Raw genomic sequence first — 19,017 nt, forward strand, 5'->3', positions numbered from 1 at the left:
ATGAGGCTGGTCCTTCCTTCAGGGAGCTCATCACCCAAACCACTGGTTCTCAGACTGTTTTTTCTCCCCTGCATACATTCTCCTATGGATGTTGTTAAAATGTAGGTTCCCGGGCCTCACGCTTAAAGACTTTCAATGATTTGGTCTTGGTTGGGGCCAGCTGATTCTTCCCAAGTGGCCTCAGCTTTTCTGAGTAGTTAAAGGGAGCCACAGCCTGGGTGGCACAATAGAGAAGATGGTTCTAGGTACTTTCACTGTAAGCATCTTTGCTGCAAACATTTCACTGCATAACTAAGTGGCTTTAAGGCAATTTTTACCATAAAAGACATAATAATGAAAAATAAAACAGGGACTATAAAAAGGACATAATGAGACCGAGAAAGACAAATATGATATTGCTTATATTTGGAATCTAAAAAAATTGGTACAAATGAACCTCTTTACAAAACAGAAACTGAGTCACGGATGTAGAAAACAAACTTATGGTTACCAAGGGGAAGGGGGGGTGTAAATTGGGAGATTGGAATTGACATATACACACTACTATATATAAAAGAAAACTAATAAGATCCTAATTTATAGCACAGGAACACTATTCGGTGGTCTGTAATGACCTATATGGGAATGGAGTCTAGAAGAGAGTGGATGTATGTATATGTATGGCTGATTCACTTTCCTGTACAGCAGAAACTAACACAACACTGTAAATCAACTATATTCCAATAAAATATTAATTTATAAAAAAATAAATAAAATTAAAAGGTCATTATTGCAAAATACAAAATATTTGAATACATTTAAAATGTGTGGGGACTTCCCTGGCCTTCCCTTCTAGTGGTTAAGGCTCTGCGCTTCCACAGCAGGGGGCATGGGTTCCATCCTTTGTTGGGGAACTAGGATCCCTGCATGCTGCACATGTGCGTGGAGCGGCCAAAAAAAGAAAAGAAAAAGGAAATGTGTAGATTCACAACAATCCTGCCCAGATAACTGATTTTATTTTGTGGGTTGCACCTAAGCACTTGTCCTCCAAGTCTTTTGTTCATACTATTTTACAATTTTTTTTTTTTGCTTGTTGATTCATCCCCTTGTTCAGCATCACACTTTTTTCTTTTTTTTTAATTTTTAAAATTTATTTTATTTTTTTTGACTGCATTGGGTCTTTGTTGCTGTGTGCAGGCTTTCTCTAGTTGCGGCGAGCGGGGGCTACTCTTTGTTGCAGTGCGCAGGCTTCTCATTGCAGTGGCTTCTCTTGTTGAGGAGCACGGGCTCTAGGCGTGTGGGCTTCAGTAGTTGTGGCACGCGGGCTCAGTAGTTGTGGCTCGTGGGCTCTAGAGCACAGGCTCAGTAGTTGTGGTGCACAGGCTGAGTTGCTCCACGGCACGTGGGATCTTCCAGGACCAGGGCTCGAACCCATGTCCCCTGCATTGGCAGGTGGATTCTTAACCACTGCACCACCAGGGAAGTCCCACACTTTTTTCTTTTTTGCTAAAATGTCTTCCTTTATTAAACGAGGTATCAGTTGCCAAATACTAGGATGCGTATTTGTACCTGAGCCATGTATTGTGCTGTGAAAACCTCTACACTGTTGCTTGTTCTTAGCATTTTATCACATATCTGTTGATAGACGTTCCAAAGTTCTATGGGAAAGGTGGATTCAACTCTACGCCTTCGAGGCCCTTGGCCTCTTTCTCCTCCAGTGTGTGTTTCAAAATCAGAAACCAGCTCTTGGGGCAAATCATTGTCATTGGTTTTTTGGATAAAACCACTAATGACGTCAATAACTGGGAGAAATGCTAATGCATTTCGACTAGTTGAAATCAAACTGTCAAACCCAAAGCTTTCAACTGGTTATTTATCTTTCAATCTTACGGCCAGTTAGGTATGCAGCAAAAATATTTGCACCAAAAATGTTTATGACAAAGAAGGTTCTGGTGAAAGTACGGGACATGAGAGAAGATAATCCTCAAGTCCCTCTTCAGGGTGGGAGCTTCATCTGGCAGCCAGCTACCACTTGGCTTCATTCTGGGACTCCCAGGTGATGTCAGGAGACCCTGCATTCCTGAGACAGGCAAGGGGTTACACCTTGTCTCTTAGGGATGAAACCATGCTTCAGGTACCCCCTACCCGCCCTGTACTGGGGAAAGGTAGTACAAGTAACATCGTTCAGTCTACTTTCTTGAATACAAACAGAATAATAATAGCAAACTCATATAGCGGATACCACCTGCCCATAACTCTCCAAAGTGCTTTATCTACGTTAACTCATTTAATCTTCATAACAATCTAGGAGGCACATACTATTATTATTATTATTTAAAGTAAATTTATTTATTTTATTTATTTATTTTTGGCTGCGTTGGGTCTTTGTTGCTGCGCATGGGCTTTCTCTAGTTGTGGTGAGCGGGGGCTACTCTTTGTTGTGGTGTGTGGGCTTCTCATTGCAGTGGCTTCTCTTGTTGTGGAGCACAGGCTCTAGGCACACAGGCTCAGTAGTGGTGGCTCGCGGGCTTTAGATCACAGGCTCAGTAGTTGTGGCACATGGGCTTAGTTGCACCACGGCATGTGGGATCTTCCCAGACCAGGGCTTGAACCCGTGTCCCCTGATTTGGCAGGCGGATCCTTTTTTTTTTTTTTATAAGTAACTTTTACTATTTTTAATATGAAGTGGCTTGCTGCTATTTCCCTTCAGTCCAGAATCAAATGAAAACAAATATCAAAAAGTTTATCCGTTTTTTATCAATTGATAATAATTCACCAGAGTTAAATTAATAAACCTGTTATAACCAATTTTAGTATAAGGCATTCACTCTTTCTGACTCATAAGATGTATAAACCTCAATATCCTTCATCAGCATCTGCTATCTTTAAGCTGGCTGACATCACCCTACGGTGGTAATTCTACTACACAGGCATTTTCTTCAGAGATGGAACACTGGTTTCTTTCTGGCAGGCGGATTCTTAACCACTGCACCACCAGGGAAGCCCGAGGCACATACTATTACTGTCACCCCCTTTTACTGATGAGGACACTGAGGTGCAGAGATGGTAGGTCTCATGGCAGCCTGCGGGTGGAATCTATGATTTTAACTAGGGTGCTTTGGAGGTGCTTCGGGGATGGCTGCTGCTGGTCCCATTTCCACCCCTTCCCAAAACACTTCTGCTTTTTACAGTTTGATATCTCTGGCTACGGCATACAATTTTGATTGCAGAAGAGATCTTGGAATAAGATCATCTGAAAATCTTGTGGAGGAGGGCCTGCCTGGAGGAGGCTTGATGGGAGGCCATGCTGAGGACGCAGAGATATTTCGAAGGAAGAGAGCGCAGATTTATTCAGTGGATGCATGTATATGTGTGCACGTGAGTGCATGGTGTGTGTGTGTGTGTGTGTGTGTGTGTGTGTGTGTGTGTGTGTGTGTTGGGGAAAGAGCAGAGCCAGAAAGCCTGACATTAGGGAGACCCCTGGTGCTCCTGATAGACCTTGAGAGCTGGGGGGAGCAGTTTCAGGGGAATAGGAAGGGCTCCAGAGAGGAATGAGAAGCAGCCCCGAGGAGTATGAGGGTGCCTGGGTGGGTGCTCACGGAATATCCCAAGCTCCCCTCACTCCATGGGTGATGATTTGTAGCACAGAGCAGGCAGAGTAAACCCAGTGAGTCAGCAGGCCGCTGTCCTGGCCCCTGCAGTTCCCGTTGGTGGCTGGAGATGACAACATCCTACTGGCAGGATCCAGAACCTCAGGGCTATGAGCCCGAGCAACTGGGATGCTCATCGGGAGGTGGGACCCCTGGGCCTGATCCTGAGTCTGCCCCTCCCCAGCTCTGTGACTTTGGCCAAGCCAACCTGCCTTCTGGACTTTTGTTCCTTCAGCTGTAAAATGAGATATATCCCAGTTGCCTTTCTGGGCCTCTGGCTAGGCAAGATGTTTCCAGTAAAAGTGGTTTTCCTCAGAAAGCACAAGTGTTCCCTTTGTACCAGACCCTTGTGGCGTGGCCTGTGATCAACAGGAGTGTGAGAACCAGGGCTCTGGAGACCACAGAGGCCCCTCCCCACTGCCTGGGCCCTGGAGTCTGCAGAGCACCTAGGATGGAGGTTCCCGAGGCCTTGTCCATGTCAGCGCCCTGGCTGTTTTGCTGTCACTTTCCGGATCACATGTCTGTGCGCCCAGCACCTGCCCTGGATGGTGGGCTCCGGTGGGGCAGACCCCGAGTGGAGACCCTGCTCGCTCAGCCCAGAGATGAACAGAGACTGGATTTCTGCAGTGCTAGAAGCTGGCCTTCGGAGTCAGCAGGTCTCAGGTTTGAATCCTGGCTTTGCCATTTACCAGGAAGCACTCTTGGGAGATTTACCTAAGCCCTCAGTCCCATGTCTGCAAACTGGGATACTGATACCCATGGCACAGGGTTTTTCTGAGGATTAAATGAGACTATGCTTTCAAAGCTCTTACCGCGCCACCTGGCACGCAGTAACCTGTCACTGATGCTGGCAGCTCTAACATGATTGATAGTTAATGAAAGTTAGTCCAATGACCCACTGGATACATAATCAGACACTCTGGTTCTACCTGCAAATTCCTAAATGCCCTATTTCCTGAGGCTCAGTAGCCCTCTCATCTTCCCTCTGTCACCACCTGCCAGGCCAGCCCCGCGGGGCTCCAAGTGGGGCCTGGGTTGGGCAGAGTCCTGGGTGTGAGTCCCCACCCAGAGCAGTGTCACGTGGGCAGCTGATGGAACAAGTCTAGATCTGAGGACTGTAAAAGGGACCACCCTTCACCTCAGCTCTCACTTGTCTCCTCCTCTGTGCCTCTTTGCTTCTTCCAGGTTGAAGGCACGATGCACCAGCTTTGCTTCCTGCTCACCCCAGGGGAGCACCCCTGGGCCCGGAGTCATGGAGGAATCAGGGAGAGTCATTCCTCTTCTCCCTCCAGGCCTCCGCATCTTCTGGGCACCAAGGAGCTGGACTAGATAACCTCCCATGTCCTTTTTGCCTGGACTTTGGGTGGCTCTGTGACATCCAGAGAGATTCACAGAAGAACTCCTGGGGAGAATGTCTTTGTAGGTAACTGAGAACAGACCCAAGTCTAGGATTTCCAGAGCCGTCTCTACCCGCTGCCGCCCTTAGTTCTGCTTACTCCTTGGTTTGTGGCATCACCTGGCTTTTTGGGCTCGGGTCTCCTCAAGGTGCTCAGAGAGGCACCAGGGGGACTCACAGCCCATGCCTGCATGTTTGTAATATCCCCCTTCTTCCATTCCCGGGACCCATATTCACCATTATTCTGGCCTCAGCCTGTTGAGATCTGGGAAAAGGATGGTCCAGCCCACAAGTTCTGAGAGCAAATGCCCCATTACCCTCTGGGCTGCACTTGCATCCCATGACCTTGGTGACAACCAGCCTCAACTCCAACAGGGCTCTGGGGGGCTCCTCTCATTGGGCCATAGAACGCATCCAGAATAAGGGGGGTCCTAGGACCAGGAGCAAGGGGATATTATAAACATGCAGGATTGACTGAGCTCTTCAGCGCCTTCCTGGGAGTCCTGCGAGCAGACCTAAGCCCACAGATCTGGGAGATCCAGGGAATAAGGTCGGTGAAGTCTTTTCCCCTTAGGAGGTGATTGTTGGTTTGTGGCAGCTCCACACTGACAGGGCAATACTGGGATTCCTTAATATTATATTTGAGAACACAGAGCTCTGGGAAATGAGGGGGTTTTCATGCCTTTCTCCTTGGTAATGTTTTGCCAGGGAGTCTCATCCCTGATTTCAGGGCTGACAGATCTAAAGGCTGACTCTCATCTTTCCCAGAATCTAGAGTCCAGGGTCTATCAGACTCTACCGCTTCATACTTCTACTCTTCACAGCCCACTTCCTCTACCCTCTGCCCACACATCCTCTCCTAGGCCTCACAATCCCCAGACCTTTCCCCACCCTCTCTTCAAACCTTTATTCCCTCCTCGGAACTTCACCTGGCAAAGAAATACCCAATTCATCCTGCTGCATCTCAGCCCTGCTCTCTCACTCTGTCCACGGCCCCTGTCCCTCCACTATTCCCAGCCTAGCCCATTCCCGCATCCCCATTCCCCATAGTCTTACACATTAGAAGGCAAAGCCAGGTGACTTTCTTTCCTGCAGCTTATTGGAAAACAAAGGTGATTAACAGTGAAGCTGAGAAGATGCCGATGGGCTCGCTCAAGCTGTATCACAAATACACCCGAGATTCAGAGACCACAGACAAATCTGGCTTGGAGAAGAAGATGAAAAAGAATTTCTCGTCATTAGTGTATAGAAATGCAAGAGATTTCTGTGCATTAATTTTGTATCCTGCTACTTTACCAAATTCATTGATTAGCTCTAGGAGTTTTCTGGTAGCATCTTTAGGATTCTCTATGTATAGTATCATATCATCTGCAAATAGTGACAGCTTTATTTCTTCTTTTCCAATTTGGATTCCTTTTATTTCTTTGTCTTCTCTGATTGCTGTGGCTAACACTTCCAAAACTATGTTGAATAATAGTGGTGAGAGTGGGCAACCTTGTCTTGTTCCTGATCTTAGTGGAAATGGTTTCAGTTTTTCACCATTGAGGACAATGTTGGCTGTGGGTTTGTCATATATGGCGTTTATTATGTTGAGGAAAGTTCCCTCTATGCCTACTTTCTGCAGGGCTTTTATCATAAATGGGTGTTGAATTTTGTCGAAAGCTTTCTCTGCATCTATTGAGATGATCATATGGTTTTTCTCCTTCAATTTGTTAATATGGTGTATCACATTGATTGATTTGCGTATGTTGAAGAATCCTTGCATTCCTGGGATAAACCCCACTTGATCATGGTGTATGATCCTTTTAATGTGCTGTTGGATTCTGTTTGCGAGTATTTTGTTGAGGATTTTTGCATCTATGTTCATCAGTGATATTGGCCTGTAGTTTTCTTTCTTTGTGACATCTTTGTCTGGTTTTGGTATCAGGGTGATGGTGGCCTCGTAGAATGAGTTTGGGAGTGTTCCTCCCTCTGCAATATTTTGGAAGAGTTTGAGAAGGATAGGTGTTAGCTCTTCTCTAAATGTTTGATAGAATTCGCCTGTGAAGCCATCTGGTCCTGGGCTTTTGTTTGTTGGAAGGTTTTTAATCACAGTTTCAATTTCAGTGCTTGTGATTGGTCTGTTCATATTTTCTATTTCTTCTTGGTTCAGTCTCGGCAGTTTGTGCATTTCTAAGAATCTGTCCATTTCTTCCAGGTTGTCCATTTTATTGGCATAGAGTTGCTTGTAGTAATCTCTCATGATCTTTTGTATTTCTGCAGCCACTATGGAGAACAGTATGGAGGTTCCTTAAAAAACTACAAATAGAACTACAATATGACCCAGCAATCCCACTACTGGGCATATACCCTGAGAAAACCATAGGTCAAAAAGAGTCATGTACCAAAATGTTCATTGCAGCTCTATTTACAATAGCCAGGACATGGAAGCAACCTAAATGTCCATCGACAGATGAATGGATAAAGAAGATGTGGCACATATATACAATGGAATATTACTCAGCCATAAAAAGAAATGAAATGGAGGTATTTGTAATGAGGTGGATGGAGTTAGAGTCTATCATACAGAGTGAAGTAAGTCAGAAAGAGAAAAACAAACACAGTATGCTAACACATATATACGGAATCTAAGAAAAAAAAAAAAAAAAAAGGCCATGAAGAACCTAGTGGCAAGACGGGAATAAAGACACAGACCTACTAGAGAATGGACTTGAGGATATGGGGAGGGGGTGGGGTGAGATGTGAAAGGGTAAGAGAGTGTCATGGACATATATACACTACCAAATGTAAAATAGATAGCTAGTGGGAAGCAGCCGCATAGCACAGGGAGATCAGCTCGGTGCTTTGTGACCACCTAGAGGGGTGGGATGGGGAGGGTGGGAGGGAGGGAGATGCAGGAGGGAAGAGAAATGGGAACATATTGTATATGTATAACTGATTCACTTTGTTATAAAGCAGAAGCTAACACACCATTGTAAGGCAATTATACTTCAATAAAGATGTTTAAAAAAAAAAAAAAAAAGAATTTCTCCACCTTCCTGTTGGCATGTGTGAGTAGGGACCTAACGGGGGCTGAGTGGGGAGTGGAGCGGTGTGGGGGGGGGGCGGGACCCACGGTCCTGTTTGCCTGAGGATTCCAGCTCACTGGGAGGCTCCCATATGGTTGGGGGAGGGGCAAGCATCTCTCACTTCTCCCCAGACTTCTGCAGGGCCCACGTCCTGCCTCCAAGGGGTGCACAGCATCAGGATGGGGGTTAGATGACCCAGGTTCCTGCACAGCCATGACATTTACTTATTTTTTTTTCAGCTACATACGTAACTTTTATTGCTGGATCAGAAAAATGGATCGTCATTTTAATCTATTTTTTTACTTTGTTTTTTTAAAATTTATTTTTTATTGGAGTATAGTTGATTTACAATGACTTTACTTTACTTTTACTTATAATGGTGTTACAAATATGCTAAATCACCTACTCATTGAGCCTTAGTTACCTTAGGTGTAAAATGCGGACAATAGCACCTATGTCCCAGGGTCATCATGAACATTTAAATGGGGTGATGTATGTGAAAATGCTTTGTAAAATGCAAAGAGGGATAGAGATGCTAATTATTGTTATTAGATAATCAACAATCCATGGTGATTTGTGGCTCAGGGAACGGTCTCTTGGCCTAAAATGTCTCTTCTGTCTGCAACAAAAATCTTCTGTTTTAGACTGATGTCTTTAGGGTCAGCTGCCGCTTCTGGTAGCTTCCCTTCATATACCCCTAGGAGTAGAAGTCACACAATAGAAGTCATAATGTCAAGTGAAGCATTGCAGCCCTAAAACTCTAGAAGTTTTTGATTCTCACTGACTCTATTATCTAACTTCACCATTAAACCATTAGCACACACTGAACTCACTAGCACAAATAATTCAATAAATTAAATCACTGAGAGTGGGATTCAAAGAGCAGGGGATTCGGAATTAATGCATTTTTATGGGAATAATGATGAGTGTGGGTAGTTTTTTTTTTTTTAATTAATTTGGTTGTATTTCTTTTTTTTTTTTTAATTTATTTATTTATGGCTGTGTTGGGTCTTCGTTTCTGTGCGAGGGCTTTCTCTAGTTGTGGCAAGCGGGGGCCACTCTTCATTGCGGTGCGCGGGCCTCTCACTATCGCGGCCTCTCTTGTTGCGGAGCACAGGCTCCAGACGCGCAGGCTCAGTAACTGTGGCTCACGGGCCTAGTTGCTCCGCGGCATGTGGGATCTTCCCAGACCAGGGCTCGAACCCGTGTCCCCTGCATTGGCAGGGGGATTCCTAACCACTGCGCCACCAGGGAAGCCCGAGTGTGGGTAGCTTTGAGACTGCAGTCAAAAGGATGTCAGACTAGGGAGGATGAATACTGAGCATCCAAGGGGCAGAGGCAGGCTCTACCTCAGAACTTCCTGGTGTCCAGTGTATGCTCTCATTACAGCTAAACAGCCATCAGCTGGAAAGCCCAGGACCAGGGCTCCCACCCCGTCCATTACGGCCGCCCGTGCCCACCCTCCTTTAGCCCCACACTCACCCATGCTTATTTTCCCTCAGCCTCTGCCATCCTCTCCTCTCCCTCCTAGTCCAGGCCAGAGTTGTAATCTAGTTTTCCTTTGTTTGATATCTTCTCCCCACAGGAAAGAAAGAGCCAGATTTCTTAGAAGAGTTCTTTAAGAAGGAAGACATGAATCGGGATGAGAAGATCAGTTTTCCTGAGTTTCTCTCCAGTGTGGCTGCAGTTGCCATAGCTTTACACACTCAGTCCCATGGCCAGAAGCCCTGTTCTGAGGGTCAGAGATTAGCAGGCCCAGCCCAGCCCGGAAGTCTCCACAGAGACCTCCTGGGAGTCAGTAAACTGTCGCCTCCTTTGCTCTGGTTGTTGGTGTTATTTTTCTTCTTTCTCGTTGATCATGAATGTTGGCAAAATAGTCTGGAAAGGATGTTCCTGAAGTGGACAGGAGATGATGGTCTGGGAATGGAGGTGCCCAAGGAAAGGTGTAGTAGGGAGCAGAGCAGTCACCCATATGGACAAATAACTCACCCTACATGTCACCTGCTGGAGGGATAGAAGGAGAATGTGGAGACCGTTGCCTGATTCATCTAAGAAGAATGTTTGCCTGATTAAGAGGTTAGTGGGAAGCTGTGAGTAGGAGGGTAGGGAGTGATAGGACCAGAGGAGGTGACCTCAAGGAGAGAGTGCTGGCTGAATCTGCAGGGGACACGGTCTAGAAGTGGCACTGGGGAGGGAGGTGAGGGCTGACTCTGCATCATGGCCCCCTGGAAACACCTGTATCTCTGGGGAGTGCTTGTTTCTAAATCCTCAGTCCCTAGCACCTTGCCTGGCCTTGAAGGGCCAATGGGTAACGACATGCCCCTGCCCGTGGCAGATAAAAGGAGTGGTAACATACACATTCGGCACGAGCGCTCCATCTCATCCCTGAGCGGACTCTCCTCTGTGTTCCCTCTGCAGTCCTGTCTCCTCACTTGGCTCCTGTAGGTTGCCTGGACCCCTGGACTAGCTTGAGCTTCTCATACCTGGAGCATCCATTACCACGTAGTTTCCCTAGATGCCCAGCTCCCGGCATGTATCAAATCATTATTGAGGATCAGCTCAGCAGACAGGGTGACTCTCTCTCACTTCCACAGGAACAATCGCACAGTGCACAGGGACCAGGACACAGCCCAGGGAGCCCAGGTCACAGGACAAGAGAGCCAACCCTCTGGGTATTGCTGAGCCTCCTGTTCACAGCAACATGTGGCCCTGTGTCCCCAGTACCTCCCAAGCAAGCCGTTTTTAAGTGCTGCCAGTCTCCCCTATGCCGTCAGGGAAATGCTGGGACATGAGGCACAGTGTGGAGACACTGGCTCCTGCCCACTGTAGTTTCTGGATCACCAGAAGCTGATCCATGCCATCAGAAGGAAAAGCATGGCTGGGGCCTGGTGGAATGCTTTGTCCTGGCCTCCACCTCTGGGATCCCAAATATTAGCTGCATTTAGGGAGCAGAGACAGAGGTGGATGCAACGCCCTGCTGAGAAAAACGGTCATTTTTTTGGAGGCCACTGGAGGCCACTGGAGGGCGCACTGGAGGCCACTGGAGGGCGCACTGCGGACACATTCTCGATCCATCCACCAGGAGGAGATTCCACATAATGTTCACCAAAAAATGGTAGTTTTGAAAGAGTAGGCAGCCAAAAAAAAAAACAAAAACAAGGAAATAGGCCAGAATCTGGGGGGGATGACACTTTATTATTTCTTGGGCTGTCTGGAGGCCGCTGGGCTCACTAATTTCCCCCAGAACAGGGTGGCGCTCTGTGGCCCTGATTGTGGTAGTCTGTGGCTATATCCCCCAGCAAGGAGAGGAGCTCGGAAGAGTCAACCTTCTCGTCCTTATTCTTTGAACTTATTATGATTTTAGGCAGCCTCTCTGCTAATGGGTGGGGTTGTGTTCCTGTCTTGCTAGTTATTTGGCATGGGGTGTCTAGCGCTGGAGCTTGCTGGTCGCTGGGTGGAGCTGGGTCTTAGCGTTGAGACAGAGATCTCTGGGAGAGCTCTCGCCAATTGATACTGTGTGGGGCTGGAAGGTCTCTGGTGGTCCAATGTCCTGAACTTGGCTCTCCCACCTCAGAGGCTCAGGCCTGACATCTGGCCAGAGCACCAAGATCAGGTCAGTCACACGGCTTTGGCTTTCTTCCTTTTTTATTCTCTCCCTTAAAAAAAAAAAAACCGAAAGGAAACTTCCAGTAATCTCAGCTGGAAAATTAACATTCCAGATTGCTCTCCTTCCTGAGGATGATGATAATCTGATTTACTGCCTCCTTGCTAGAGGAGAGAGGCTGTAGTTACCACCACCGACAATGAGGAGTTAGGATTATATGTGAATTTCAATTATCCGTGTTAAACTTATCTTCCTCTAGCCTGACGGCTGTCAAGTCCCCCCAAAAAGATAAATCTACTCCCTTCAGAGTCATGATCTCTTGTCCTTATTCTTGTCCTTTTTCTCAAAGACAGTGGACAAGTAATCTGTGCCCATTTTGGTCTGCGGGAAAAGACAAAAAACAAGGCAAATTCAGTCCCACAGGAGTTATGAGCTGGGAGAAGAGGGAGAGGCAGAGACAGAGAAACGAGACCCAGAGCAGCACAGATGTGTCTGGTGTGGCATTGACTGAGGGCAAGTGTGGGATGGGGTGGGGACATTGCCATTGCCCTGCAGTTCATTGAGGGAGAGTCCTTGTCCCAGATGTGAACTTGGACAAGAGACCTCACATGGTGAGCAGGCTCTGCCCAGAGCTGCGCTGCCCAGTGTGCTGGTGGGTGGTCTCCAGCCCCAGACCCGCTGCCCCACCCCCTTCAAGGCTACCACCTACCTAAGTTCTCCTCAGGGGCTCACAATCAGTCCTATTCATATATACGTGACTAAATCATTTTGCTGTACACCTGAGTCTAACACAATATTATAAATCAACTATACTTCAAGTAAACCAGTAAGTAAGTAAATAAGTAAAGAAATAAGCCCCATCCTTGTCCTCTCCAACCTAACCCTCCTCTCCTGTTTGCTTTTTGGCCTCCAGGATCTTACCTGCTCTGAGATCCCTCTTCTTGCTTACCCAATTTCCTTGTTACCTGGTAACGCCTTCTTTTTGTAATCAGTTCAGAACATTCTAACTCTCAGGTTAAAACAGGTCTGCAAATGAGTTCTTCATTGTAATAAGGGGTGTTAAATTCTGTCGGTAATGCATACATACAGAGAACAACTGAGTGCTTACCAGAGGGGAGAGGCAAGAGAGGGGAAGGGGATTAAGAGGTACACACTACTAGGTATAAAATAAATAAGATACAAGGATGTAATGTACAGCACAGGAAACATGACTACTATTTGATAATAACTTTGATGGGGTATAATCTATAGAAATATCAAACCACTAGGTTATACACTTGGAATTAATATAACATTGTAAATCAACTATACTTCAAAATAAATAAATTAAAATTTTGTTCCTATTCTAAAAGACAATTCGGTCGGTGATGGAATTTCTATCACCCTCCCTCTTATCTCAAGGATCCTGTGGGAGCCTCTCGAGCCTCTCAGCGCCTGAGCAGAAGAGCTTGAGTCTCATGCAGGGGGGGTGGCAGAGGCGAGGGGACACATTCACTGCCCTCCAGTTGTAGCCCTTTTTGACAACCTAATATCAACCATTTATATCCACATATTTTCCTACTTTGCCACAAACATCACCTCTTTTTACCCTGATAATAAGCCAGGATAGGAAGTCCTACTATGTCATTTTGCAGTTGAGAAAGTTGAGGATCAGAGAAAGAGAGTGACTTGTCCAAGGTCCCAGAGCAAAGCGTCTTCAGCCGTGCCAGGGCCCGAGCAACATTGGGAAGCCAGATCCCGACTCACACGGGCACTGAGGAAGTTGGGGGAATTCTCCTTCAACAGCTTCGGCGGGTCCCCCTTCTCGATGGTGTCTTCGGGTCCCGAGTATTTGTGAAACAGGTCACTCGTGCCTATCGTGGTCTTCTCAGCCTCAGTGCTGCTCATCTTGACTTTGAGCACAGCTGCCAGAAAGAGAGACAGTGAGCTTTTGTATCCTTCCCCAGGGGAGGGTCTCCAAGTTAGGATAACGGGATGGGGACTGAGCAGCCAGTGAAAGGAGGCTCAGATGGAACAGAAGCAAGTGTGCTTCTCTATGTGGTGGGAGGAGTTGCTGAAAAGGAGGAGGGTGGGACCAAGCGTGGGGCCTGGGTCCCCACAGGGCAGGGTCTAAGAAGATGAAGGAGGTCAGCAGACGTCCACTGTGGGTAGAGCCACAGAATGTGGAAGCAGAGATGTAGGGGTCAGCGGCAGTGAGAAGGACTGAGCCTGAGATGGGACCCAGCAACCAGAGCATTTGAATGACCCCACACTTCAAACAGCAGCAAATCCATCTCCTCCCGGTTCAACTTCAGCATCAGGGTTAGAGTCACGGGGGCCGAGCAGGGTCATCTCTGATCTGCTCTGACCCTCCTGGGCTGCTTCAGGAAGACCCCCTGGAGGTCCCGCATGACCGTAAGGCAAGCTCTGCATGAAATGGACTGCGGAGGGTCCCGGGCATGAGTGTGAGCAGAGAAACGCAGCCCTGTCCTGAGCCCTGGTGGGGCTCTTCCTGGACCATGCCTGAGAGTGAGAAGGAGGCACTGGGGACCAGAGTCAGCCTGGGATTGAAGTGAACAGAAATACCTGCCCCAGTTCTAGGCTATTGGGTGGAATGTGGGAGATGGGGCTCATTAGAATTGCTGACTATTGGGCCGTATCAACCCTTTGTACTTCTCTGCTCTCTGCATCTCCAAGGCTTGACCTCATTTAAATAAAGAGAAGGTCTGACTTCCCTAAGCAGGTTCTTCCCCCAACAGTCAGAGGTCTGGGCTGCCCTGGACCCCAACCAGAGAAATTGGACAGAGCAGCCCTCGCTTCCCAGACTTTCCAAAGCACCCAGGAAATGACCCCGTTTCACACGTGTGGGCATCTCAGATAAACCCCGTGGCCTTCTGATGTAGGAGAAAGATCCCCGCTGTTTTGTCAGTAAGAGGAGCCACGCAAGGCCTTCTGTCAACTTGGCCAAGACCAGAGCTGAGGCCCGTGTCCAGATGGTCCCTGAGCATTTCCCTGCTGGGGAGCAGATGGGGAGCTTTGGTGGATCAGTCTCTTACCTGGGTGGGGGCAGGATGTCTCAGCGGACTCATGGTGAGTGGGGGTCCCAGGCCTGGGCTTAGGGAGCCGTCAAGGCTTTGTCAGGGGCGCCCACTCTCCCCAAGGGTGGGGTGGGGTGGGTTTCACCAGCCTGGGGCCTGACAGGCAGGTGGATCCAGAGAAGAAAGAAGACAAGGAGGTTGAGGATGGTCCTCGGGCCCCAGTGGGGCGGTTTCCAAAAGAGTTGTCACAGAGGAGCCCACGGGAGGAACAGGGAGTATCTGGTCAGTCATCTTGCCGCATAGATGAGGCCCTCAGCAGGGGTGAAAGCACACAGCCTTGCTGGTGGCAGAGCTGGGACTGGATCACAGGCTCCTGCATCCCCTCCCAGAGCTGCTTCTCCCCTCCTCCACGCTGGGCCCTGTGCACTCCTCCTAGAAAAGGCAGAGAGGCAGGTGCAGACTCACCTGAGCTGAGGAGACGTCACCGAGGAGAAGGATGAGTGAGATGTGCACCTGGGCAGGGACCGGTCCCTTTAGAAGGCTCAGCCGGGCTCTTCCCAGGGGCTGGGAGCCCTGAGACCATGTTTGCTGTTTGTCTCCTGGAACATTGCCCCATGCAGCTGGGTGGGCCCCACCCGGGTGGGCCCCACCCAGGAGGGTGTGCTCAGCGGTTCCCGGCCAAATCCCAGGACACCGGGTCTTGCACCTTCCAAGGAACCTCCCCTAGAGCCTTCTGCTGTCCCCAGCTTGATCTGGGGCTGGGCGGCCCGTGCGGTGTGTCGCAACAGGACAGGGAACCGGGTTGAGAAAACTGGGTTTCTGGGCCTGAAGAGGATGGAATTTTGGACGCTGAAGGCAGCATGGTCTCCACTTTCGTTCACTCAGTCCTTCTACGGACGTGGCCTGAGAGCAATAATCACCACCACCGCCACTTACTGAGAGCTTAGGATGTGCCAGGCACCAAGATACCTGCTGCTGCTGCTGTCTCTTTAGCCCTCCCCACCTACGAGGGGGATCTGTTGTCTCCACGTAGGAGTGGAAAATACGTGCATCAGGATTTGAAGTGAACTAAGACTACACAGCTAGGAAACAGCAGTCAGGATCGATCCCAGGAAAGCCTGGTTCACATCCTTACCCTTAATCTCTCAATGAAACTTCTTGGGTCATATCAGGACCAGCCTTCTGGGACTCAAAGTCCAGAGGAGTGAAGCAGGTCACTTCACTGCCATCTTCACACCAGGCCCTCAGTGGATCCTGGGAGGGAGACGGGTTTCACGACCCACAGTGACAGACGAGGGAAGCCAGAGAGGGCAGTGGGCTCAGCCCTGTCACTTGTTGCTGAGGGGACACTGGGGGTCAGAACCCTGAGTCTTGACCTCACCTCCTCACTCTTGAATTTCCTTCACAGCCCCAAGGGTGCCAAAGCCACTGGGGCCCCACTGTCTAGGTCTAGTGGTGGTGACTGCCATGGAATGAGCCTGCAGGCAGGGGCTTGGGCCAAGTTCCCTCCTGGCCCCTTGACGCAGACTTCCCATAAGTCTTCATGAACTTCCTCCTTCCTCCATGCAAAACAGTCTGCTTGGGGCTTGGCAGCCAGACCGTGGGCTCTGCTGTGTTCCAACCTGCAGTGGAAAGGCTGGTCCAGGCTTGGGAAACAAGATGGGGGAGTCAGGGGAGCCTGCCAAGGCTTGGTGAGGAAAGGGGCTGATGAATCGCTGATACTGAACATTTTCCTGCACCTCCGCCCTGAATTTCCCTGTCTGATACGAGAGCATCCCTGGTTCACCTGGTGTGCCGTCCTCAGGCTCCCTGGCCTCTCCTGAGCTGGTCTGATGTCTCCCTTGGACAGGGCCTATTTTCTGGAACCACCTTATTCACCCAAGTAGCTATCCACCAACTGGGGGCCTGGCTGACAATAGGATAGCTCACAGAAGGGGGGTGGAGACCCAGACTGGTGGTCGATGTCTTCCCCATCCTGGGACCTCTTGAGGGCTTCTCCAAAGAGGCGCCACAGTCCCGGCTTTCTAGGAGATCCCAATTTGGTGGCGGAAGAAAACAGGGAACAACTTGTTCTTTTTGTAGTTTGTTTATTAGATTGTTTATATTTATATATAATTTACGTTTTGAGAGCCGACTCTGATCTGGATGTGCACGTGGGGAGGAGAGAGAGATGTTGCAGGTGTGGACGGTTCTTGAGCATCGCTCCAACTCTGGGGGGCATGCCAGTAACCCAGTCGACCCGGGGTGCGGGGGCACCCAGGCCAGGTGGCGGTAGCAGTGGAGAGGGTGGAAGGCCGTGGCACACACACCCCAGCCCTCCTGCAGTTCAGAGGTCATTTCCTGTGTGACACCTCCAGGCAGGGCCACAGTCCCCATGTCCTTGTGCATGTTGGTTCATTTCCCGTGCTGTCCCCTGGCTGTGCTCACTGAGATCTGGACCATGTCTCACTCACACTGGCCCCAGTGCCCAGTGCTGGGTGAGAACTCCATGGACACTGGCTGAACTAGCAAATGAGGTATCGTCAGAGAGGTTCGGGGGAAGCGTGTGGGAATTCTGAGGAGGGTGAAATGACTTTTCAGGTGGGGGAATCAGGGATAGAGTGGTTGGGGGGCATCCTTTGAGTAGGCCTTGGAGCATTGCCAGCAGCTGACACACAGTGGGCAGGCGGCAGTGAGTCGATGATCAGAGCTAGGGATTGCTGTGTCTGTGGTCACGCAGGGCTGTGCTGGCCAGGCACCCCAGGCTTCCAGCAGCAGCTAGGGGAGTGCCAGGAGGTGAGGGAGTGGTGGGTGGGCACTCAGTGGAGGGTATTAGGACACAATTCTGCCTCTCAGCTATCACCCTGGAGGGTGGGAAGACTCAAATGCAGCCCAGAGCCTGTTGTCCCTTCCTGGAAAGCTTTCCAGATCCTGTCTGCAATGGGTTTGTAGGGAGGATTTACTGGTATTAATTCTGTGACCTTTATAACCAAAGGAATTGATTTCTCTGAGGCCACATACAGTGGCAGTTTTGAGAGGTGACCCAGGAGTTCCCTAGGCACTCCTCTGCTCAAATTTGGGACATTGTGGAGAATCCACTCAAATTTGCAAAGATTACTCCTGATCTCTCACCCAATCTCATCAAGCTAAGTCTGGTGCATCTAGGCTGAAGCTGGTAAGTGGGAGGAAGTGGTGGGGGCATGCCAGGAAGGCTCCCTGGGAGTCTGGTTCCAGGCAGCAGTGTTCCTCTCCTGGTGGTCCCAATCATAGGCCCAGTGGGAGACTCCTGCCCTAAGCCTGGAGATTTGATTTTCTGTTTCTCTAGCTTCCACTTGGTGGTGCCACTGAGCACTTGTCACACATGGTTGTCACATGAGGTTTCTCCAGGGCTGCTGGGCTGTCTTTGCTTGTTGCCACATGGGGCATCAATCTTGCACCTTTTTTTTTTTTTTTTTTTTTTTTTTGCAGGTGCGTGCCTTCTGGTCTTCAATGAAAGCTTCTGAAGGACTGAGGGATTTTCTTATTTATTTGTATTCTATTCTTTCCCCAATGCCTACCACAGAGCTTTGCATAAAATCATGTTTTGGGGATGCAGTTGTTAATGAAAATAGAAGCAGGAAAATTTTATTTATTTTTATCACATTTAAATTTTATTTATTTTTATTTTAAAGTCAAAATGTGTTTTATTCATTATTCTTGATGTTTAAGGAAAACGATAATATAAATTGGAGAATAAAAATATTTATCTCTGCTACAATATCAAAGAAGCATTTCAATCCAAGTCCAACCAAAAATCAAAACAAGAAGAGGCATTGTATGATTTTCAAAGAATGGGAAAGTGAAAATTAATAGAGAAAAGCATCGTTAATGTCTAATTATCACCAATATCATGCCAAGTGAAAGAAGGCAGCCACAAAAGACCACATACTGTAGGATTCCATCTATATGGAATGTTCAGAGTAGGTAAACCTATGAAGACAGAAAGTAGATTAGTTGTTGCCTAAGGTTAAAGGGGGAGGGTTGGGGGAAATAAGGATGGTTGCTAATTGGTAAGGGGTTCTTTGTGAGTGACGGAAATGTTTGAAATTAATTGTGGTGATAGTTGCACGACTCTGTGAATATTCTAAAAATGATTGTACCCTTTAAATGGGTAAATTATGTGGTATGTGAATTAAATAAAGCTGTTGTATCTTTTAAATAAAGGGACCTCTATCCTCTGCCCCTCACTAGTGCTGGTTTCCATCACAGTTCAAGGGTCCTGCGCATTGAGAGGCAAGTCGTCTCTCGCTGGGCTGGGTCACAGGCTAGCGAGTGCAGGTGGTCA

General features: G+C 48.4%; 1 long non-coding RNA gene across 3 annotated transcripts; it reads right to left on the bottom strand.

The window, feature by feature from the left end:
- Positions 1-12,909: 12,909 nt before the first annotated feature.
- Positions 12,910-17,484, bottom strand: LOC309628842. Of its 3 annotated transcripts, XR_014244744.1 has the most exons (3): positions 15,180-17,479; positions 14,733-14,870; positions 12,910-13,601 (listed from the first exon to the last, which is right to left on the bottom strand). It is a non-coding gene; the product is annotated as an uncharacterized lncRNA (long non-coding RNA). The 3 variants fall into 3 exon arrangements; XR_014244743.1 differs by lacking the exon at positions 14,733-14,870 and having other exon boundaries at positions 15,180-17,484; XR_014244745.1 differs by lacking the exon at positions 15,180-17,479 and having other exon boundaries at positions 14,733-15,145.
- Positions 17,485-19,017: the final 1,533 nt, after the last annotated feature.

This window comes from Balaenoptera borealis (genome assembly GCF_965194805.1).
Source record: "Balaenoptera borealis genome assembly, chromosome: 1".
Taxonomy (NCBI): domain Eukaryota; kingdom Metazoa; phylum Chordata; class Mammalia; order Artiodactyla; family Balaenopteridae; genus Balaenoptera; species Balaenoptera borealis.